Source organism: Vicugna pacos, chromosome X, assembly GCF_048564905.1.
Source record: "Vicugna pacos chromosome X, VicPac4, whole genome shotgun sequence".
NCBI lineage: Eukaryota > Metazoa > Chordata > Mammalia > Artiodactyla > Camelidae > Vicugna > Vicugna pacos.
In genome coordinates, this window is record NC_133023.1 from 46,464,477 (window position 1) to 46,488,483 (window position 24,007).

General features: G+C 41.3%; 1 long non-coding RNA gene across 1 annotated transcript; it reads left to right on the forward strand.

Annotated features, from left to right (window-relative positions):
• The first annotated feature begins 4,227 nt into the window (after positions 1-4,227).
• LOC140691879 (uncharacterized) lies at positions 4,228-17,056 on the forward strand. The gene is made up of 4 exons (XR_012067507.1): positions 4,228-4,371; positions 11,348-11,423; positions 15,714-15,870; positions 16,923-17,056. It is a non-coding gene; the product is annotated as an uncharacterized lncRNA (long non-coding RNA).
• Positions 17,057-24,007: the final 6,951 nt, after the last annotated feature.

Here is a 24,007-nt window from a genome sequence, read left to right on the forward strand (position 1 = left end):
GAGGCTGGAGGAAATACTCTCCCAGTCTTCAGACAATACTATAGAGCTACAGTCATCAAGACAGCATGGTATTGGTACCAAAACAGACATACAGACCAATGGAACAGAAGAGAGGGCCCAGATATGAACCCACAAACTTTTGGTCAACTCATCTTCGACAAAGGAGGCAAGAATATACAATGGAATAAAGACAGTCTCTTCAGCAAATGGTGTTGGGAAAACTGGATGGCAGCATGTAAAACAATGAAGCTAAAACACTACATTACACCATATACAAACATCAACTCAAAATGGATTAAAGACTTAAACATAAGACAAGATGCAATAAACCTCCTAGAGGAAAACATAGGCAAAACTTTATCTGACATACATTTCAAAAATTTTCTCCTAGAAGAAATAAAAGCAAGAATAAACAAATGGGACCTAATGATTCTTACAAGCTTCTGCAGTGCATTTGTTTTTAACTGAGTTACTTGCAAGACTAATTAATTCTACAGCTCCAGCCGCATTCACATAAGAGTCCATCTGCATGGCTTCTCCTACAGGGAGCAGTGTGCAACTTGTTGTCAGTTTGTTGTTTTTCTTATTAAAGTGTACGTGTTTTTAAAAATATGCTCATGAATAGCCCTTTGTCATTTTTACATGTTACAAAACTTCCGCTAGTCTGTGGCTATTTTTTTTCCCTCTCTTTTCGTTGCCTTAATGAATTTCTCACTTTTAAGGATTTTCATTATATCAATATGTGAGTGTTGATCACACGGGCGAGACATTTAACTACTGTCTAAACCTCAGTCTTTGCTCTGATTCACTGTCTAGAACATCTGAACACATCTACTGAACCCCGTATACCAATGAATGCTGACAGCCTTAATTAAAAAAATTCTTTTTAAGTAAAGCAAAAAATATTAACTTTGACACTGGAAAAGACAAATCTCAAATTTCCTAGCTAATCTTGCTTTCTGTGATCATTAGCTACATCATGTTTATAGAGCTGACAGGCATATTGAGCTACTGATTCTATTTCATCAGATTTTAGAATGCAGAACACATTTCAGGACCACTTAAAGTACCATATGTGTATCTTTAAGGATATGTATATATGATGATGTCTTTATTTTAAGTACCTTATTTTATTTTAAATACCTACTGCTGTGAACCTCATTAAGGAAACGTTGTAACTGCAGAACTGAAATTTTTCATAACACCATCATCCCATAGCATCTCTTTTGCACTTAAGTGTCATGTGGCAGAGTATTTTTCTGCTCCCTAGAAATGATCCACGTTGAAGGGAAAAAAAAACCAACAAACCTCTTCTAATAAATATAGTCAAAATCACACACTTATCTGAACAATGACCACCATTTTAGTCCACACCAATCCATCTACTCATACTGACTCAGATTCCTCTACACCGACAACCCACTGCTGAAGTCAGGGTCCTCAGCACACGTCCTCTCCCCTCCCCATTCCTTGTTGTTTCTGACCTACTTTTGTCCAATGTGTCCTGCCAGTCTCTTCACTGCCTGACTGCAGTTTTTACTTTTTACCTTTGAGTTCCAGGCTGGGTCTAGTGGTTTCCAGAGAAACGTGACACTTAGCTCATCGGGACAGGTGGGGCGGATTTCAGGAAGCTGTTATCCTAACTCACTTGCAGATCAGTGAGTGGCTGTTGTGACCATTCCTTCTAGATCTCGGCCATGCCGGCTGCATCCACCCCAGCAAAATAACGTAGCTCCTCCAACTACCTCTGCCTCCATTCATCTGGGTTTCTGTTTTCAGTGACACTCAGATGCTGCTGATGGGCATTTTAAAAATATATATATATATATATTATATATATGTTTATATATAAAATATAAATTATATATATATAAAATATATATATATTTTACTTGAAGCATAGTCAGTTGCAATCTGTCAGTTTCTGTCAATTGTGCAGCACAATGTTTGTCATTCATATACACGTATATATGTATGACTTCCTTTTCATGTTCTTTTTCATTAAATGTTATTAAAAGGTACTAATTATAATTCCCTGTGCTATACAGGAGAAATTAATTTTTTAGCTATTTTTATATTTAGTAGTTAATATTTGTAAATCTCAAACTCTGATGGGCATTTTTAAAGCCACATCTGGAACCCTTGTTGCAGGAGAGTCTGAGGAATGTATTTTCAACCTCATAGCCTTTTGGTTAGGAAGTTGGAATAAAGGCTGAGCTGGCTCACCTACCTTGTCTGCCTTTGTGAGTAAAGAGGTCTGGAGTTTCAAAGCCCAATGAAATGTCCCAGCCCTTCAGCAGCAAACTCTTAAAGCAACCAAAATGCTCCCATCTACCAGAGCGTGCCTTGTCCTTAGACACTGCTGGACATAACCACCAACGCTGTCTACGGGCATCATCTTCATCTGGTGCATACTTTCTTTAGATGTCTAATATCCTGATTAAGAGGAAAAGCTGGTTTGGATTCCCAAGGTCGCAGGCAGCCTTCTGTCTGCCTTTGGTGTATATATGTTCATAGAAGAGTCCTGTCTCTCTCTGATCAGCTAGAGCTGCCTGGTGTGCTGTTTGCCAGAGAATGTGGGTGCAGTGCTCCCAACCGGAGTCCTACCAGTTGTTTTACTGCAGGAAGAGGGAGAGCAAAAGCGACAGAACAGGAAGTTCTTGTCCAGCCTCAAATACAGTCACTTCCACCCAGGGCTCTAGCCCTGGGACACACAGCAGTGCAGGTCAGCAGCGATGTGGCCCCAGTGTACTCCAAAACATGGTGTGGTTGTATTGGGCTGTCTTTCATGGACCCTGCAAAGTTCTCAGCTTTGTGAAATGGGGAACTAAGGAACTCCCACCCATGCCTGTAGCTCCCAGGGTTTGCACCCTTATGGGTTTTGAGGATTTGCTGGCAACTCATTCTCTTTCACCAGGTTATTTCTCTCTGATGCATTAGTACTGTGACTTCCTCATCAGAACTGCTCCTTAAGCTCGGGATTTAATGAAAAATGACATTTTACCCTATATGTTCAAGTTCAGGGAGGAGGAGGAAGAGAGCACAGATTAGAATTGCTGTTTTGCTTTTTTTGTTTGTTTTCATAAGCCGTCTCCTGTTGCTGGATAGACACTGAGCAAATGAATGGCTGTTACACTCGCATTTGAAGAATGAGGAAAATGACACTATTGGAGAGGAGGCAAATTGCCTGAGGCTCCAAAGACAAAAAGGGATGAGCACAGAATAAGATCCCTGCAAATTTCTTGGCTGTCATCAGCCTTTTTGTCAGTGACAGAGTGCCGTGTGTAGTAGTAAATTTGTAGCGTGCTTTTAGAAGGGTGCAGACGTACTTGTTTTTGTTAATACAATTGCACTGTTTTGTCTGGGACTCTGAAAAATAGAAATGGGTTAGAAAATGTTGGTTTCTCATCCTTGGTCCTTCGTCACCCTCACAAATATGGACCCTTCCTTTTGTAGCAGGAATAAGACAGCCCCAGCCTTCCCGCCTCATGAGATCAGTCCTCATTCATTTTATCCCTGCCCAACTGTAGGTGCTAAAGCACAGCACAACTTTCATCTCCTGCATCACAGATTCTTGTGAAATTAGGTGTTTGAAGATAGAAACTCATGAAAGGAAGCTGCTTTTTTTTCATATAAATTTCAGTAATTTTCTTAGCAGGGAAAGAAATTGAGGATTTTCTTCATTGAAAATCAATACAGTTTTCAAGAACATCTGTATTTCTAATGCGTAGATTAAAATGACAAAATCTAGAGGGATTGCGGAAACACAAAGATGATACCCAAAGTGTCTTTAAAGAGCATTTCCCAGGCTGAGATTGTAAAGAGACTGTTAATTGACAGAGACCCTCTTCTCATCCGTAGTCCCTCTCCTTAGGTTGGAAAGGGCCAGCGTTTCCCATGTGTGCAGTCCTGGTGTTTCAAATGAGTTCTGGGGTGGGGTGGTGGACATGGTACTGCCTTCAGTCAGTCCGTCCTGAGTAACCCCCGGCAGTGAAGGGGCGAGGGTGTTGCAACCTCACGAACCAGCCGCCACGCTTTCCGGGGTGTGTGCTCATCTAAGCTCATCCCGGCTCAGGTGATGACAGAGCAGAGACTGGTGGCTAGAGGTCAAGTCATAAATAGCAGGGAGCAGCTGGAGTCAGCTGGGGCGCAAGTGGCTAGGAGTCCCAGGTGGAATTCCCAGGGCTTCCCACAGCTCATTCATTCAGCTAATACTTCTCTAGCACCTGCAATGTGCTGGTGCTTCCACTGTGAACAGAACCAAATCCCTGTCCTCATGAAGGTGACGTTCTAGTGGACATGAGAAATGGCACACGCAGAAGCAGATCCAGGTCAGGACACATGGGTGCTGTCTATTTTGGAGTGCACAAGGTGAGATTCTTTGGGAAGGAATGTATGATACAGGAATATGTGGGGGAGAGGATGGCCGTATCCCAGGTCTTGGTTGGGTCCTTGGGACACACCTCTCCAAGTGTGGGTCCTTGGCTTTGCACAGGAAAGAATTCAGGAGTGAGCCACAGTTCAGTAAAAGTAGATTTATTCAGAGAGATACATACTCTATAGACAGAGTGGGCTGTTTCAGAAGGCAAGAGAAAGACTGTGAGGCGTGGGTTGGGTACTTCAATTTAAAATAAAAGTAGATACACACTCCACAGACAGAGTGTGGGCTGTCTCCCTCAGCAGAGAAAGCAGCCACGAGGTGCAGGGTTGTTAGTTTTTTTGCGCTCAGTATCTTCATATACTAACAAGTGGGAGGAATATTCCATCCGCTTTGAGGAAGGTGCTGGGATTCCCAGAAATTGGGCCACCACTCACCCTTTGACCTTTTATGGTCAGCCTTGAACCTGTCCTGGCACCTGTGGGAGTGCCATGTAGCATCCTGCTGTATTTCAGTGAGTGTGTATTGAAGCTCAAGATCTACTGGGAGTTGACTCTTCCACCATCTTGGTGCTATTATTAATGGCTGTGCCATTCTTCTAAAGGCTGTGACCAGCCCCCTTCCCTCCTGTCTCATGAAGGAGCTCTGGACTGATTGCACAGTTGCAGAGCAGGGGACAGAGTGGAAAGAACTTCATAAGTGGAAGGTGGAAGGCAGTGTTGGCAGTAGAATTCTCAAGTGAAGGATAAAGTAAGGGTCTTCTGTTTGCTGGGGGGTTCCTGGTGTCACATCAGGGAGCTGTGAGCCTTGGGTACTTCAGTGAGTGGGTGGCTCACTGTGTATGCTGTTTAGCTTCTTAGGTGGCCCGAGGACATTTGGCTTATAGGTGACTCATTCCCTCAAGCAGGGGTCTCTTTGGGGATTTTCTGCACGTGAGGCTAACATGGGTCACAAGGGGAGCAGGACCGGCCAGTCACAGCTTGGTCCACAGTCACCTAGTGCCCTCAAGGCTTTCATCCCATGGACGCGTTACCTCCCCCTGGATGGGGACATGGGCACAAGTGGTGGGCCAGCTTCTCAGTGGTGGAGACATTGGAGACCCAATACTCAACAGCATGGACCCCTGGCATTGGCCACATACCTGGCTAGATGAGGCTGTTGGGTAGCCAAGCTCATGAGATGTGGGTGCCATGCTTCCATTCTCACCAAGAGCTCTACTTTTGAAGGTTCTGGTCAGAGAGCCACAAATACTCCCTTACCCATAAACCAAGAACAGTCTCCTTCAGTCGGGGAAGGGCACACAGAAGGAGAAAGAGGATCATCCCTAGAGCAGGAGAGGCCCAATCAGTCCTGCCATCAGGGGTCTGACAAGTAAGTCAGCTCAGTTTCCCTTTTAAGTTGTTTACTTGGAGGATCTGGGCTATTTAGGTGACCTGCAAGTTTTAGGAAATAATATGCAATTGTAGATTTCCTGATCCAGTGTTAACTCACCCCATTGTAGCTGTTGTGCAAGGAGACAGAACTTGGTGGACAACAGGCCATGGCCTCTGCTCCCTGGTGGAGCCAGGAGATTACAGTGTTAAGTATGACTGCGGGGGCATCATTTCTATGTTGAGAGGCCAGATGGCCTTACATAACTCTCATGCTGGATGTCTAAGTTGCAGAGGGAAACTAGATTCCATGCAGCTCTCCAGCCAAGTAGGAGACCAGAAGTGGCCTCCCCCACCAACTGTGAGCTCTTTGTCTCCACTGACAGCAGCTTCTATAGCAAAAAGCTGGTCTACCACCTGCATTTCTCTGTAAACATCCGAGTAGCCACAGCAATGGCCTCGTGAGGTTTGGTGTACCCAAGGAGGCAGTGTGTGGGATGGAGGGAGGAGTGCCGGGGTCAGATACCGGCCGGGCAGGCAGGTAGTGACAACATCTGTGCAGAGCAGGTGCCATGGAACCGAGCCAAAGGGAGGCAGGTTTTGGAGCAAGGAGCTTGGCAGTGCCGTGTTGTTCGTAAGAAGATCCTGGGCTCTGGAGCCAAGAATGCATTGGCTTGATTCCTGACCCCAACCCTCATCTTGGGAAAATGTTTGAAGCTTTCTGTGCCTCTGTTTCTTGGTGTCCCAAATGGGGACGATAGTAGCAATTACCTCTGATAGTCAGGAGGGCCTTTATAGATGTCATGTCATTACGCACACAGCAGCTTATGAGCACGGTTCTAGGTCCCCCATTTTACATGTGGCAGATGGGTAACCTTTATTCAGTAATCACACAGCTAAGAATGGTCAGAACCAGCATTTGAATTTGATCCCTGTGTCCAGATTATTTCTATTCTCACTCAATATTACTGGAAAACTAGCAAAGTCAGAACAAACACTGCTGGGAAGTGGGTGCTTAAAATATTTTTGTTGTCTTCGCCATTGTGGAGTGGGATTTCGCATTCCTCACAGCCCGTCCGAGGCTCCCTGTGTCTCCTGCTGCCCCTGGTGGGGTCTGCAGGACTCTGGGCAGCTTCTCCTTGATCTCTACTCCAAGGCTCTCTACTCGTTACAGGTTGATTCTCAACCCTGACTGCTCATAGAGCTAATGTCTAAAAACAAACAAACAAAAAGTGGGGAGGGTACAGCTCAGTGGTAGAGCATGTGCTTAACATGCATGAGGTCCTGGGTTCAATTCTCAGTACCTTCATTAAAATAAATAAAGCTAATTACCCCTCCAACAACAAAAAAGAAAGAAGTATTTAAAAACAAAAAACAGCACAAAGGCCCCAATCCAGGCCAGTAAAATAAGAACAATGGAGGTGGTGCTGGGGTGCACTATTTTTTAAAAGCTCCCAGATGCTTCCCATGTGCAGGAGGGTGAGAGCTACCCCTCCACACCTCTTCTCGTGAGTTTGTCCACTCACCCCCATTATCCTCTTGAAACAGTAAAACTACTTCGTTCAGCCTAGAACTTTCTCCCAATTTCTAGACTTATTTGCCTATTGGACATCTTTCCTGGAGCCCACAGGCATGCAGTCAGAACTGGATCAGTTGTCTCCTCTCACGACTTGCTCCTCTTCCTGCCCTTCTTATTTCAGGGAATGGCACCAAAGCCAGAGAGCTGGCCAGCATCTTTGACCTCTTCCTGCCCTTCCATCACACCTGTGGTCAATCTGTCCACCTGCTGAAATGCTTTCTTCTCTCTCCTCCTGGCCGGGCCTCGGTAGGCCTTTCCATGTACCTGCCAGTAGGTCTCCCTGCCTCTATCTAGTCTCTTTCTAGAGCACCTTACATATCTCCTACACCTTGAAGGCACACAGAGTCCTTTGTGATGTGCACCTGTGATCTCTCCACCTGGCTGCCTCACCCACCTCCCACACCATGTGCTCACTTCTAGACTATTTACGGTTCCAGAAAGGGACCTGGCCCTCTTTGGCCTCTCTCCTTTGCATACGCAGCTCCCCAGGGAGAAATGGCCTTAACATTATACCTTCACCTGATCACCTCTAGGGCATCTCAGAACTCACCACAGTGGTCCCCTCCTCTGGGACAGCCTTGGCTACAGTTCTGGCTCTCTGCCCCAAGCACCCTGTGCTAACTGTTATCCAAGCCCTCTTAACACGCTTCCTCAGCCATCACTTCACAATGACTCCTGTGCACCTAGGAGCTCCTAGAAGCGGGGACTGTATCTTTTTACTCTTTATTCTCAGAGCATGATAGAGACTCAGGTATAATGGTGGAGGGAACAGTGGTTATTCTGGAATTTCTCTATAGGTGGGGCCTAGGGCTAACAGTCTGGTTGGAAGAAGGGCTTAGGGGATTTACCATGAAACCACATTTTAAATTAAGATTTCATGTTGTTTTTGCCTACTATTTGAAGTTACGAGTTTTAAAACAGAATAACGATTTCTAAAAATTACTTTACCGAAGATTGAGAAAAATGGCAGTTTTCCATATTTGAGAATATTATTTTAATTTCAGGTGACTGGGGTGGTGGAAAATAGAAATGCAGGGGCTACTAAAGCATTCTCATCCCCTCCAACCATCCTCAGGTCTTTTTGACAGAAGAGACAGAGGGATGTGAGAAGACTTCAAGGGTGGACCATACACTGATTTTAAACTATGACAGTAACTTGTGCTTTTTTTTACTTTTTTTTTTAATGGAGGTACTGGAGCTTGAACCCAGGACCTTGTACATGCTAAGCATGTGCTCTACCACTGAGCTCTACCCACCCATCCCCTCGATATTTGTGTTTTTAGTGGGCATAATGTGCTGCTAGCAGGTACTTTAGCATCAGACACAATCACCTGCCTCTGATCATCATGTTATTACCTTTTCCCTGAGCTAGAGAACTAGATAGCCTGTTTTCACAAGTTCAATAAATTATCTACATTTTCTTTTTTCTTAAAAAAAGGCATTAAGTCATTTTTCTCTTTAGTATCGCCTATAAATAAAATGTGATTTTATTAACTATTTACCAAAGTGTTAAGGGTAATAAATATTAAGTACAGATTTCTGAAGCATCAGTCATCACTGAAGATCCACATTCAGCTGTTCTCTCTGTTAGTCACCTTACTTTTGGAGTTCTGGAAGCGGCACCAGGCAGAACTTGGGTAAGAATGGGACACGGTTGAGCAGGAAGAACAAGCCTGTCCAGAATAGGAGGCGCGGTGTCCCCACATGGAGATAGATGAGATTACCCAGGAAAAGTGGGCACTGTTCAGATGCACTTTATTCTGTTCACTTCTGGACTTGTCAGCCTTGGCTGCATGTTGGAATCACCAGGGGACCTTAAAAAATGTTGGTGCCTGGATTCCATCACTGCAAACTCTGATGGTACTTAGTGGCCTAGGGTGCATTCTGGCATAGGGAAGTTTTTAAAGCTCCTCTCGTTATTCTAATGTGCAGCCAAGGTGAAGGAGCACTTCCTGGAATGGTGGACACAGAAGAGAATTGTGGTCCTTCCTTCATAATAACAGTAAAAATGGAAAGAAAAAAAACTGGTATAAATGTATAAGAAAAGAGGCATAGATTTGTGTCCTTTAATAAGACCAATAAAAAAATGCAAAAAAAATTAGCCACTATGACATAGGTGTAGAAGGAAAGAGACATTGATTTTTATAGTTGATTCCCATTTTTTCACATGTGACTTCACTATTGCAACCTCCTTTTCATTGTAGAATAGGTGCCCCTTTGTCTTGAACTAAATCCCAGTCACTGCTCCCCCTTCCTTTTGGGATGTACACAAAGCATCGTGGCTCTCATCCTAAAGTCACAGAAAGGGTAGAGGAAGCAGGAAAACCTTTGTTGAGGTGCCATTAGTGTTTGGGCACTGAGCTAGGGATTTTATATAATTGGAAATGTAAATTTATTGCTGCCACTCCTGCTGCAAAATTAAAAAGAAAACTATGTATCTTTATATAAACATTCCAGAGCTATGAAAAGATGATTTTTTGAGTCATTTGTATTATTGCTTCTTTCCATCAGCTGAGATAATTTAGAGCTGATGGTACTTGCAGTCAGCAGCAGCAGGACAGTAGGTTGTGAGCATGAATAACACTTGGAAAGAAAATGTTTTTACTAGAAGCATCTGAAAATGTCTCCAACTACAGATTTTATAAATTGAATCACAGATTTACAGAATGTTGGCACTGAAAAGGTCTGGAGGGAGCAGGTCAACCCCCTCTTTTTATAAATGGAAAAAAATGAGTTTCAGCTACCAATAGAAAGTGACATTTGTCTTTTACAATGTAATAAGCTTCTATAATCTCCATTATGAATAGTTCCCATTGTTTACAACTGAAGATGGGGGTAAATGCCTATGTTGGTGAAAGACTGTACTTTCAGAGATGAAAGCTGAAACTTAGACAAAATTAAATGTTCATATTATTTTTGAGTCCTGAAAAACAGAAACGTATCATATTGGCAGCATAGAAAAAATACTGAAGAAAAGTCATTTTGGTCATTTAAACGGCCAATTTTAAATTTAAAATTGCCAACTAGTAAGTTTAAATTTCTATTGGAACAAGCGTGTTGAAAAAATGAAGATGAAGACTCATTTCTCTTTATTGTTCTTCCTTATTTAAAAAAATTGTTTAATTTTTGTTAGTTTTTTAATTGAAGCATTTTAATTTAATTGTGAGTGCATGCTCCATTGTTTAGAGAGACCAACATTGTAGTAGTGAGACCTTGGGAGTGAAGTTGCCTGAATTCATATTTGAACACAGCAGCTTGCTTCCTGAGTGATCTTGGACAACTTAAATTCTCTGTGCCATAGTTTCCTATAAAATAAGAATAAGAGAGTTGCTTCCTCATGACTGTGGTAAGGACGGATCAAATTAACGTACAGAATCTACTTGGAAGAGTGCCTGGCACAGAGGAAGGGCTATGTACTTATTTACAGATATTATTATACTGTATCTGCTTTTATAATCCAGGTAAATCTTGAGTCTTATTGATTTCATCTCTTAAAAAAATCTGAATATAAACTCTGAAATGGAAACTCTAAAACTTCATAGTTGTAGCTAATTATTACATAAAGCTCAACCAAGATACACACAGTGGAGACCAGTTAGCTGCAGACACCTGTGAAATTTTCTGTCCTGCACGGACTCTAAGCTGTCACACTACACTCACTACTTAAATCTAAGGCAAGTTCAGGAATAGACCTTTACAGCTTGGCCTCGTCAGGTACCCAGACCCCTAAGCTCAGACCATGGCAGGGAAACAGTTTACTGTTCACATGTGCATTTTCAAAAAATTGTATTAAAATGAACACTGTACATATTTTGTTGTGTGTTTGACATCATTAACAGAAAATAATAAATAAATAAATAAAAAGGAAAGAAACTCATGCAGCTACGAATAAGGAGACTATGTCTGAAAACTATTTTTTTTTAAATTATGCTTAGGATTTAGTGACCAGTTAGGAGAAAAATCATTTCATTGGTTTAATCCCTTGATTGACTAAACTTATTTTCTTCTTTTTTTAATTAGGAAGAAGAGCATGTTCCCTTTACCACCTGGGGAAAGTGTACACATATAACCCTTTATGCAAGTGCTCTTTTTCTGGGTAAGAACCTGCCACAGACTTTTTAAAATCTAATGTGAAATGCTGAGAAAACTGAAAGTCAAGCTGGGAACTATGTAGTCTCATAGAGAAAACTGTTTCCAGAGAACATCTGAGCAAATGCAGGGCGCCACTCTGGGGGTTTCACAGTCTCTTCTGATCACAGTGCTTCCCCCAGTTCTTTTCCCCTCATTTGTTCAAATCAGATCAGTGGTTTAAGATTCACCAGGGTCTCATTAAGAGAACACATGGAGGCATTAAGAATTCTAAAATTTTCCAAGAGTAACAACCAAGGTAAAATTCCTTAGAATAGCCTAACAAAAGGATAGTAGGAACTATCAAAAAAATAAATAAAAACTACTGAAAGACATAAAAGAAGCTTTAAACACATGATTCTAGGTTAAAAGACCATGTCTCCAAAATATCAGAACTTATAAAATTGATTTGGGGTTTATTGTGAATAAAATCATATTAGTAATATAATAATAAGATAATGAGAGTTTTACTAGCTCAAGAATAGCCAGATTAGAGAATAGGACAGGAAGTTCAGATATGGGCTCTGATATCAATAATAATTTAATATACAAGATGGAAGACATTACAAATCATGGAGATAAATGAAGGTTATTAAATAAATGGAACACTTGTTAGCTATTTGGGGGGAAAAGTAAAGATTAAAGTCATAGAGTGAACCATATATTGTGATAACTTCCAGAAACATTTAAAAAAGTAAGACAATTAGAAAAAAACTAGAAATAAATATAGATGAATATACAACCTCTAGATGTGCAATAAGTTTCAGAGGAAAATATATAAAGATTTCCATGCATTAGAAGCATCCTAAGTTTAAACAAAACGCCAGAGGATGTTATTTGTTAACAAAGCTGACAAGGGGCTAATTCCTTCAATACATAGAGATTTCAGATCAGAGTTCAAAGATAACACCAAAAAATCTCAGGAGCAGAGAAGGCAGAGAAGATGAACACACATTCACAAAGGAAAAACATAGGTGTCAGGCTTCAACGGTAATTCAGTCAGTGCACATCAAAATGAAATAGTTTCACACCTCTCAAGTGACACAGCTCTGTTTATGAGGATGAAGTGCCAGTGATCACCAATCCCGTGCCTAGGTTACTGGATATTTTTTGTGACGTATGATTGATTTACAATGCTGCATTAATTTCTGGTGTACTCCTCAAGCCTTCTTAAAAAGCAGTCTGGCAGTTCATATCGAGTCAAAAATATTCATAGGCTTTAATCCAGTAATTCAGCTTTGAAAAAATTTTAATCAGGAAGTATTTCAAAATGGCAGGGAAAAGTCAGCATGGATGCAAGTCACAGACATACTTTTCTATGTATATATATATAAAATCTCAGCCAAAGTATTCTTCCACCCATTCATATAGAATATTATGCAGCCATGAAAAATGTGTCCATGAGAATATTTTATGACATGTCAAAGTGTTATGCTTATGATAGGCTTGAGAATAAAATTAACATATAAAATTATTTGTAATATAAAAACAATGCACCGTTCTGAAGGAATTATGTCTATAGGTAGAAGCATTTTTCTTATTTTATTGTTTATTCATTTTCAGAGTTGGAGTCTTTTGATTGTATGTGACAAAATCAATCTCCAATGGGTTTAAACAACAACCAAAAAGTGGGGATGCATGGGATTTATTGGTTCCTGTAAATGAAAACCTCATGTCTGAGGTCTGGCTTCAGTCAAGGAGAGATACAGTAGCCCAGATGATATCAAGGGCTGGTTTCGTCCTGTCTTCATTCTGTGTCCAAGGATGTCTCAGCATGCTGCTTCTAGGCACTCAGCATCCCAGATCACACATCCATCCAAACCAAGAGAGGTCTCTTTTGGCAGCTTCCTCTCTTGATAGAGGAAGCTTATCATTCACATGGGCACCAGCACGTATCTCCTCACATAATAGTGGCTCTTCCTGGGTTATTTGCCAATTCACAAATCATGTGCAAGGCCAATAGAATGAGGGGTATTATTTGTCTTAAACCAACTGAGATCTACCTCTGGTGCTTCAGAAAGAGTGGGTCAATCAAGCTTAAATCACAGGACTAAAAACAGAAGGGAGGTTATTTATCCTAAAGCAAATTCTGGGTCCTCTTCTAAGACTGGGGACAGATCCAGGATAGCAGTTCTGTCCACTACTGAGTACTTTCAAATTTTCTTTAATGAGCGAATATTAAAGTTATGATCAGAAAAGATGATAAATAAGAAGAAACTTGAGGAAGGAGAATGGAAAGCTTTCCTGTTTTGTAAGAAATATTGAACCCATTAAGTACTTGGAAGAAAAATGGAAATGTGTCAAGTTTGTAAAAGTTCTGAAATGAATTAGAATTGATTTCACAGACCATGTAGGAGACAGTGCTATACAGTTAGTGTGTCTTTGGGCTCTTTGAGTATTTCAGTTCTTTCACTTAATAGTTGCTTCATTTGGGGCAAATTGCATCATCTCCACGTGGCTCTATATCCTCATCTGTAAAAGAGATATAATATTACCTTCCCCACAGATTGATTGCAAGAATTAAAAAAATAGATGTGTGCTGAAGCAATAGTAAGCATTTAAGGAATCTTAACTACTATAATTACTTAATACATAATTAAAAATTTATTATGCAGACTTTTTAAAAATGCATACTATTTAAATGGCCTATATGTGCTGTACAAGAGAGGAAGGCTTAATATACCTTCTATAATACTTTTTTCTCAGCCTTAACTAATTTTCACATTTAATCACACACACACCAAAAAGTTATTCCTTTCACAAGCATGAAGCCTTAACTGTGAAAAAAAGGATGGTGAAAGAGAGTAGAGGAGGAAATAAAATGCTTTCTCTACAAACTTATGGCTTAAAAACTAAGAAAAACACCTTTTTAAGACTTTGGTCACCATATCCATAGCTAATACTTAGGATAGTTTTTCACATGCCTGTGGTTAATGTTCTAATTATTTTCACAATTAGTAAATCATTGACTCATCACAATAGTCCTATAAATTGCTATTATCCCCCCATTATATGGGTGAGGAGATTGAAGCCCCTAGAGGTTAAGAAATTTGCACGAGGCCCCACAGCTAGCATCAGAGCTGGGATCCAGAACAGGAGTTTTGCTCCAGGAGGGGCTTGTAAACACTCCCTCTGCTCTCCCCTGCAGGTGCAAGCCAGCCTCCCGCTGTTACTGTAAATAACATGATGTGGTTCACTTAGTCTTGAAATTCACATTCTTTGTAGCTTTCTCTCTGGGGCAGCCATCAGGAGCAGCCAGAGACACTGAGTACATGCTTCTGGACTATGACCAAGAAGGTAGATGGAAGAAAAACAGTTTAAAAATGGGAACTTTAATGTGCATTCTTCAGTTGGCAGAAAATAACCTGCTTAGTGAGGAACTGAAACCCTAACAGCCATGTGTAAATTATGCTTCAGACACCCCCGTTGCCCTTGTGTCCACACAGTCAGAACTACAATGGATCAGGGACATGAATCTTGTGCAAATGTAGGGAGTATGACTACCTGCCATTTTAAGATCTCGAGGAGTATGAAAAGCATGTGAAGCTTTCATCAGCAGAGACCTGCTGTCATTTCCAATGTTTCCCTCAGGGCATATCCACAGCTTCACTGGTCCTATTCAGAATGAAAATGACAGCTAGCACCTGCTGACCCCTGAATCAGTGATAGGTTCTCCCTTGAAAGGAAGCATATCCCCTTCATGGGTTACAACTAGTTCATAACCTAAGTACTTCTATAAATGTAGAAGGGATATTTTCATTGGTTCTGCTATCACAGACTTGTCTCCAAAAGAACATGCCACCAGTTACTCCATTTTCACCCCATTTAAAGATATACTTTAACAGACTTCCTTCTTTAGTGCAATTTTAGGTTTACAGAAAAATTCACAGAAAGTGGAGTTCCCATCTATTTCCTATGCCCTGCACACAGCTGCTCCTACTGTCAGCATGTTACATTAGTGGATGCATTCATTCTTTTTAACATCCTTCATTCCTCCTCCCCTAAAGTTTAACATGCCTGATATTCATGTCTGTTATGACATTTATGTGTGATTTGCATCACTTCTCACGTTTATATGAAGTTTATAGCACATGCATGTTGTCTGTTTAAGCATGGGTTAGGGCAATTTTTCTGTGTAAAAATATGATCATTAGTGAGTCTCATGTGGCTGGGTTTTTGGGATGTCAGGTCCTGTTGACCGTTGCTTCAGTTATTGGGATCATTGTCTACAGAGTCTCAGTGTTCATTGTATTTTCAGCAAAATTTCCCAAGAACCTGAATGGAAGAGACCCAATCCAGAAGTACCTGACTGTGCAAATGGGCCCTGCCCATAACTGCTTCCCTCATCAGTTTTATCATCATCATGACCCTGAACACCATATATAAGAAAGTGGCAATCATGATGACTGATTCTGGTAAGCTCCTATTGCAGCTGAGGTCATTTCTACACCAGTTTTAGAATCAGGTCAAAACAGAGAATGTATCTTTTAGGCACTTCAATTCCAGTACATTACAGTCTTTAGAAAACTTCAAGTGCAGACGTATTTTCTTTAGCCTATGTGAGAAGTGAATTAGCTCCAGCTTTGCATTAGTAAAAGGGACAAAGCAAGCATTAGAATGTCCAAGTTCTGTGTAAACAGGTCAGTGCTGGATAATATTTTCAATTACATTAGACCATGTACCCTATTGTTGAAAGTAAATAGTCTCTTTATTGCAAATAAGTGGAAGAGGGTCATGGTTCCAGTGGCAGATTTGCTCATGCATTATGGGGAGGACAAGTAATCACAGTGTTATGTGTCTTCCCCCCATGCTGTTCCTGTTAGTGTAGCTCCATTCTCATCATCTATGGCTTCTATAATAAATGTTTCTTCTCTCTGGCTTGTATCCCAGCCAGCGGCTTAGCAGCCCAAGTTAAGTTCTTCCCACACGCTGCATGTTGCTTGGTCGTTCTCCCAGTGGTCTGCTCAGTAGTCATCTTCTGAAAACTCTAAGACCAATTCAAATTCTGTACTAGGAGGATGACCCATTTTATGTTCCCCAAATGTTTCTAGAAGTTGCCCCATGTTTTGTTTGTTTTCTTCAATAGACCTACCTTACTGCCGTTCAGGAAGACAAGAGAATATCATTTAGCAGGATGTTCAAAAGTAGTTTTCTGTCAACTTACACCTGACAGAGGACAGTTCTTGCCCATTGGATACAGTTGTGCTTATAAATTTTAAGGAACAGCTGACTATTTTTTTGCCTTTTGGGATATTGGGTTCATAGTGGGAGAAACTCTTACAACAGTGTGTACACCTGGAATTAACAATAGTAGCTATGTTAAGGAATTCAAAACAGCTTAAATGAAAACAGTGTGAGTTGTGAGTATATATATATATACTTACCATGTTAACTCATGTATCCCTGGCTTTGATTAGGGTTTCAAAGCCATTCACAGTTTTACAGACTTAACTTTTCTTCATTCTAGCTGCAGAGCTCCCAAGGACCAGACTGACTATGAGAACAGCCAAACCATGAAGGTGTTCTTGTTCCAGTTTGTCAATGACTACTCTTCATGTTCCTACATCACATTCTTTAAGGGCAGATTTGTGACTTATCCAGGAGATCCGGTGTATTGGCTGTGAAAATACAGAAATGAAGAGGTGTGAATACAGTTTTGTGTTCTGACAGTCTAACCTGTTTCATGTTTTCTCTTAGTTGCCCAATGAAGAGTGTCTTTACTCTCTGTTCCTTTGATTTTTTTAGCCATAAAATAATGACTTTATTTCATGTTAGACCTATCTAAAATTTAAATGAGATTTTCTTTCTAATATTCCAGTGTGACCCAGGTGGCAGTCTCCTTGAACTGATGACACAGGTGACAATAATATTCCAGTCAATCTGGAATAACATACAAGAGGTGTTACTTTCATGAGTACTAAGTCATGTGATCTTGGGGTGAGAACGGCCCACCCATCCAAGTCATTTTCCTGCATTCCCATCTCTAAAACAGGGGAGACTGTCTGCTTATTAAAGGTCTCCAGATAAGATGATCCAGCCAACAGTGTAAACGTACATGCTGTTTAATAATTATGCTTAAATACCTTCTTTTTTATGTTTAACATAAATCCCCAAGTGCTATAGTTTCTGCTTATTAGCCTATCACTGGGGACTGACTGATCAGAGCCCTTTGAGAGATGGCCCTTTTTGGGGCCGTGAACTAAGTTTTCCCACAACTTCCCACAACTTTCTCCTCCTTTTATACATGCATTTAAAAATCCATAACAGGAATTTGTTGAATGCCTAGTATGTGCTAGTCACTGTATTAAGTGTTGTACATATATGTGTGCATGTGCGTGTGCGTGTGCATGTGTGTGTATAACTTAATCACCCAAACAATCCTTATTCTTATCTCCCTTTTTCAAATGAAGATTCTGTAGCTTAAAGAGGGTAAATGATTTGCCCAAGCTCTCATTGCCAATAAGAGACCACTGTGGGACTCAGATGTAAGACCCTATCTGTCTGAATCCATGTTCTTCTAAGAACAGAGGCTCTCTTGGGGTCCTAAGGCACAGGGTTACATAATGTTTTAAGAGACACTTGTCTAAAATAATAACTACAGAGGTTTTGACTTACTGTTCTCTTCCTAAAAATGAGAAAAGCAGATGTTAGCAAAGGTCACACTGTCCTTTTGATTTTCACATATGCCCAATCCCATATCAAAGTGGACAGTCCAGTGTTACGTGCAATTTCTGCACATTTTAAGGAGCTTACTGTATTCACTTTCTGTTGCTGTTGTAACAAGTATCCCCAAACGTCATGGTAGTAGGAAGAAAAAAGAAAAAGTCTCCACTACACAACACAAATTTAACCTCGTAGTGTTCTTGAATGCAGAAGTCTGCTGAAGTCAAGGTGTTGGCAGGGCTGTTTCTGAAGGCCCCAGGGGAACCTGTATCTTTGCCTCTTCGGGCTTCTAGAGGCCACCTGCATCTCTTGGCCTGTGACCTCTTTTCTCTCTCTCAAGGTCAGCACGGTTGTGTACCTCTGACTCTGATTCTGTGGTCACATCCCCTCTCCTCTCTCCCCTCTTATGCCTCACTCTTCCTCCTTTAACGACCCTGGTGATTACACTGGGCCCACCTCTATAATCCAGCTCGTCTCTCTAAGAGTCAGCTGGTTAGAAACCTTAACCGCATCTGAAAACATAGTCCCCCTTTGCCAGGGAACCTGACCTCTTCATATGTTCTGGGGATTAGGACATGGACATCTTTGGGGGGGACCATTTTTCTGCCAACCACACTAACCTTTTTAAGATAATTTCTGGCTTTGAGTTTCTGTTCTCACGAAACTGTTGATCTCTCTTCTGTCTTGCCTTCCACACCAGCATTTGCTGCTCCTGGCCAAACTAGCTGCAGAGCTCACCCCTCTCTGTGGTGTCCCCCAAAACCACTTACACAAGCAGGCCTTACTGATGTTTGGAGCATGGTGGAGAAGCTCAAATAACTTGAATTTTGAAATAAAACACCTCCATCATTTTAAAGTCTTCCATGCCACTATAAAAAAATTATGTTTTTAACTTCTTTTTTTAATTTTTAAACTATTTTAAACATTGTTACTTTTTAAAAATTTTAAATTTTTTTTCTTATCATCCTTCATTGTAGGCTCCAGAAACCTGCTATTCTGCCCACCACATCAAACTTCCCTTTCATTGTTTCTCCTCCCTTCCCTAACTTTCCTTCTCTCTCCATTATTATGAAGTTTCTGTCCATTCTCTTTATAGCGCAGTTAAGTTCTTTTTTCTTCCTTTCTTTCTGTTTTTGCAGAGTGAACACCTTTGGGTGTCAGTGTGTCCTGCCACATTTCTTCACAAGGGCTTCATCTTTCAGCTTCAGTGTGGATTACTGGGGTCTGTCCCTAAACAAAGGCATTTCCCTTGTCCCCCAGCTCACCACGCCCCTCAAGAAAAAGATTCTGATCTCCGCTGTGAAATGAATCTTTTTTTCCATCCTGTGCAGTAGACAACTCTTACCCTGAGCTCACATTCAGATATTTCCAGAGGAGTAAAAGTAGCTCGTGTGCAAATAATACTACTTTTCTCTGTGAAAAGAAATAGATCAGATAGAGGAAACACTTAACTCAGATTATGCAAAAGCATTTCCTGAAGGAAATAGGTAAATTATTTACCACTAAATTTTGTTGAATCTGGTTATCAGTGAGCTACTTTTACCAATCAAGAAGGATATATTTCCTAAATTGGTACTGAGAAATTCATGTGGAATGAAACTTGCTCACATGAACTAGTTTAAAGTAAAGGATGCATTATAGTATCTGTGGTCGGTTTATACCTTCGCTTAAGTAAGCACATTGTTGTAGGTTCCAGTGAGCTGAACTTTGCCTCCATGTATTTCTACTATGGGCTAAAATATTTAGGGAATATATTTTGAATTATGTTCCCCTTGTTTGAAAACCAGGAATGCTGAATGGTAGCCAAGTTCGAGGGTGGCTTGTGTTTTCCTCAGTGCCTCTTCTCTTTGTATAAGGTGCCAGTTTCCTTCTTAATTTTCCATGTAAAATCCTAACATACCAAAGATCTAACAATTACTCGTGCTGCACCAAAACTATACCCATCCTCAAAAATACATAGGAAGGGAAAAGAAAACTTGTCAAATTTAGCGACTATTTTCATGCTATTTAAATATGTCCAAAGGAATATAATGAAATGAATTTCACCATAACTCACCTGCCTCCACCCCCCAATTCCATTTGGGGTTCTTGAGTAGAATTCTGGGAACAAATGTAGAAGGACAGTGATGCTGTGACCTAGGCTCCCTCTGGGGCCTCCCCAGCACTTGGATCAGCACCTGGTATAAAGTAGGTCTCAGTCCGAGCCAGCTGAGTGAGTGTGTGACTCACAGGCATTGAATGCATAACATCAGTGAATTAACAGCATTGTTTGTAGGACTCAGAGAATAAGCTGAGAGCCCTGTGGCCTTCCCAGCCTCACATACTATTTTGATATTGGGGTCATTACTGGGAATGTTATTCTGTACTTGACAAAAGGCTAGTACAATTCCAGGGTTAAGCAACTTGCCCTGGAGAAATTTTATGATAAAATATTAAGAAAAATAGTTAAATGCCCAAAATGACATAGCATTGTCCTTTGGTGTTTAGATAATGCATGGCCTTAATTTTCTTACTTTATATGTTTTCTACACTTTCCACCGTGTGTATGCACTACTATATAATAAGAAAAAGCAAATGTTTAAAAGAGAAAATCTCTCTTCTCCAGATACGATTTGGTTAGAGGATGAGTCAGAGACATATATTAAGAGAATCTTAAATACAGGTGTCCCTCATTCACTCTTTAAATTCAGGAACAGGAAACTCAGGAATGAAATAGATTAAGAGAATCAAAGATACTTGTATTCAAGATTAGCAAGTGGGAATGTCCTCAACAGAAATGGTGATTATCTATAGTGCAGAGATTAAATGTGATAATGAAGGTAAAAAGACAACATGAGGTAGAAAGTGCCACGTGGCAAGTACTGAGTAAAGGGCAATTTACTATGATTATGCTAATATGTTTGGTCAATTCCCAAGCAAATGATTTTGTAAACACTGCTAGAGGGATAAAGCTTCCAGCCTTGGTCGGAGAGGGGGGAAGATCCAGTGTCTGTATTTTTAAAAATGTCTACAGTTGCTTCTCATGTGAAAATTGATATCCCTGCACAAGAACCATAACCCAACAGAAAACCCAGAAGACCGAGGACAGTGATGGGTAGACTACAGCCCAAGCTTTTCTGCCACAGATGAGTGGTTCTACTGAGGAAGACTGAGCAAGAGGCTCAGATTCTTAGCTAAGAAGGACAAGCCAGTCGGGACTTCTAATACGACCTAATGCCATCGATGGGGGAGGGCAGTTCAGCACAATAAGGGAGCGCCAGATGAGTTAGCATGGAAGTTCCATCCTGGATCCAAACTGTGATGGATTTGGGCCCTGGAGGGTAAAAGTCCTGCTTCCCTGGGGGATGGACTGGATTCCACAAGAGGCTGAGACAGGAAGTATGAGGCAGAGAAAAATTCCCCCAGGAGACTCCCGAGTCTGGGTGCCAGGAAGGGTGATGGACGAGCGTGGTCCCAGCACCACCCTCACCGCAGGGCCCCGGAGTGGCTGTGGAGCTGTGCGCTCCCGGCCAAACCTCAGACCTGACTGCAGCGCTCTGGGCTGCAGCCTGGGGAGCGGCTTCAGCAGCAGGCTGTCCCCGTCATTTTTGTAGGTGCTGCAGTGATGCCCACCCCTGTGGACACGGTGTCCCCAAGCCAAGGGTCTAAGTGACTTCAGCCCTATTTACAGGTGGCCACAGCCAGTTAGCCTATGCTGCTCAAAAGGAAGATCCTGCACAGTGTTTTGATGTGTTAGGGGGTTTGTTAATACCTCGCCTGCTTTGAATCATTTAATCCTGGCAGCAGCCTGGGCAGTGGAAGTTTCATCTCCCAATTTTATTTCAACTTTTTTTGTTGCAAGTGTAGTTGGTTTACAATATTGTGTTAATTCTTCGTGTAAAGCATAATGATTCAGTTATGCATACATATACATATATATATATATATATTCCTTTTCATATTCTTTTTCACTATAGGCTATTACAAGGTATTGAATGTTGTTCCCTGTGCTATACAGTAATACCTTGTTGTTTGATGCAAAAATTTCTAAACAAAGTATTTTCAGACTAAATCTATCCATGTATATGACAGAGTTGAGTTTATCTCAGGATTTAAATATGGTTTTGGGCTCCAGGATCTCTTTATCAATTTATCATAAGTAAAAAGCCTGTGGACCCCTTCTCAGAAAAATGTTTTAAAATCATATGATTTAGAGAGTAAAGAAGGAAGATAATTATACTGAAAAGCAGATATCAAAATATATAAATGGGCATTTGTGATACAGTAATATCTGAATTATTGGAAGAACATGTTGAATAAGAGGATCCAGTGGTGGGTCTACTAACTGTAACATATTGCCATAGCAGTGAGTGTAAATCATCTTTTGAGATCTGCAAGAATTACATTTTGAATGTAAATAAAGTTAAATAACAAATAAGCCATGAAGTGTGGATTCAGATTCAGGGGTATCTCGAGTCCATATCCCCATCACTTCCCAGAGCTCCCTGCCCTTCCCCTAATGTCATTGAAAGAAGTGGGGAAAGTTTGTGAAGCGAAGGGCATGTTCCATTGTAAAGAAATCTCGTAGCAAACCTGGGAGCATGGTCAATGAACAGTTAACGCTGAGATCAGAGGCAGTGGGAAACCTAGCAGGGGCAACTCTTTACAAGTCACATCGTATACTCTGTGTGTGTCTGTGTGTGTGTGTGCATACAGACGTGTGTGCGTGTACAGTGTATACATTTGCCTTTTGTGTGAAGCCTCCTCATTGTCTAAATTTGAAATCCATCCAAACGTGCAGTGCAGTCAGCCGAAGCTCAGCCAGACACAAAGTTGTCTGTTGTTGCTCTGTCTCTTCTGCTGAAATCCGCGAGAAAACCACGCGCCAACTCTTGCTTTCAGGGACAACAGCTCTGTAGGCTACAGGTGCATGCCTTGTTTCACTGCCAACTCTGATTTCTTTTCAGGACAAATTGCCATTTGAAAAGGGGGGAAGCATTCAGTTGGCCCACAAGCCTCTGAGTGAGGAAGAAAGATAAACTTAGAGACAGCTCTGTGGGACAGCATCCAGGAGGGGGCAGAGCACTGGGCTGCAAGTTGAGGCTGTGTTTCTTCCAAGCTCTGCACTGACTTTGAGGTGACATGTCACATCTTTGGCCCTTGATTTGTTCAGCTTAAATTAGGGTCTTGGACCTGTTTGATCCAATGTTAGAATATCACTTTTCTGTTCGGTGACCCTCCATGGCTCCCCAATTCCTTCAGAGGGAAAAATGCCCACATCTTCACTGTGGTCTCTTAGGCTCCACCCCCAAAACCACCACTTATTTCCTGTTCGCTCTGGCCCGCACCAGTCTCCATGCTGTCTGTCCAGCTTGAGGGACCTCTAGGCCTATGATCACTGTTCCCTCTGCCTCTCCTTTGCCCGCCCCTTTGCCTCCTTCTTTGTCTTATTCAAAGGTCACTGCCCCATTCCCACTCCTCCCTACCACACATTCCTCGCCCTCATTTATTTTCCTCTGCAGCACTTATCACCAGCTCACAGACCCTGTCTTTCTTTTACTTATTTTCTCTGATGATTTTCAGGCTGGAAAGGCCATGATGGATAAAAGCAGAGAAATGGGGGGAAAAAAGACAAATGAGGGAAGGTATCTTCTAAAAGCAAAAATGCCCACCTGAAAAGGAGGTAGGAGATAAAGTAGTAGTCGTTACAATTTTGGTAAACCCAAGGTACGTAGTCAGGACTAGTTTTCACAATATTTGGGGGTAGGGAGGCAGCAATAAAAAGAAATTTATCCTGAAAACAAGAAATTACATTCTTGGGAAGATGATGTGTTCAGCTTGAAATGTCAGTAATACTTATATGACCTTGGTCTGATAATATCCTGCCTTATAACTTGATCTGTTTGACAG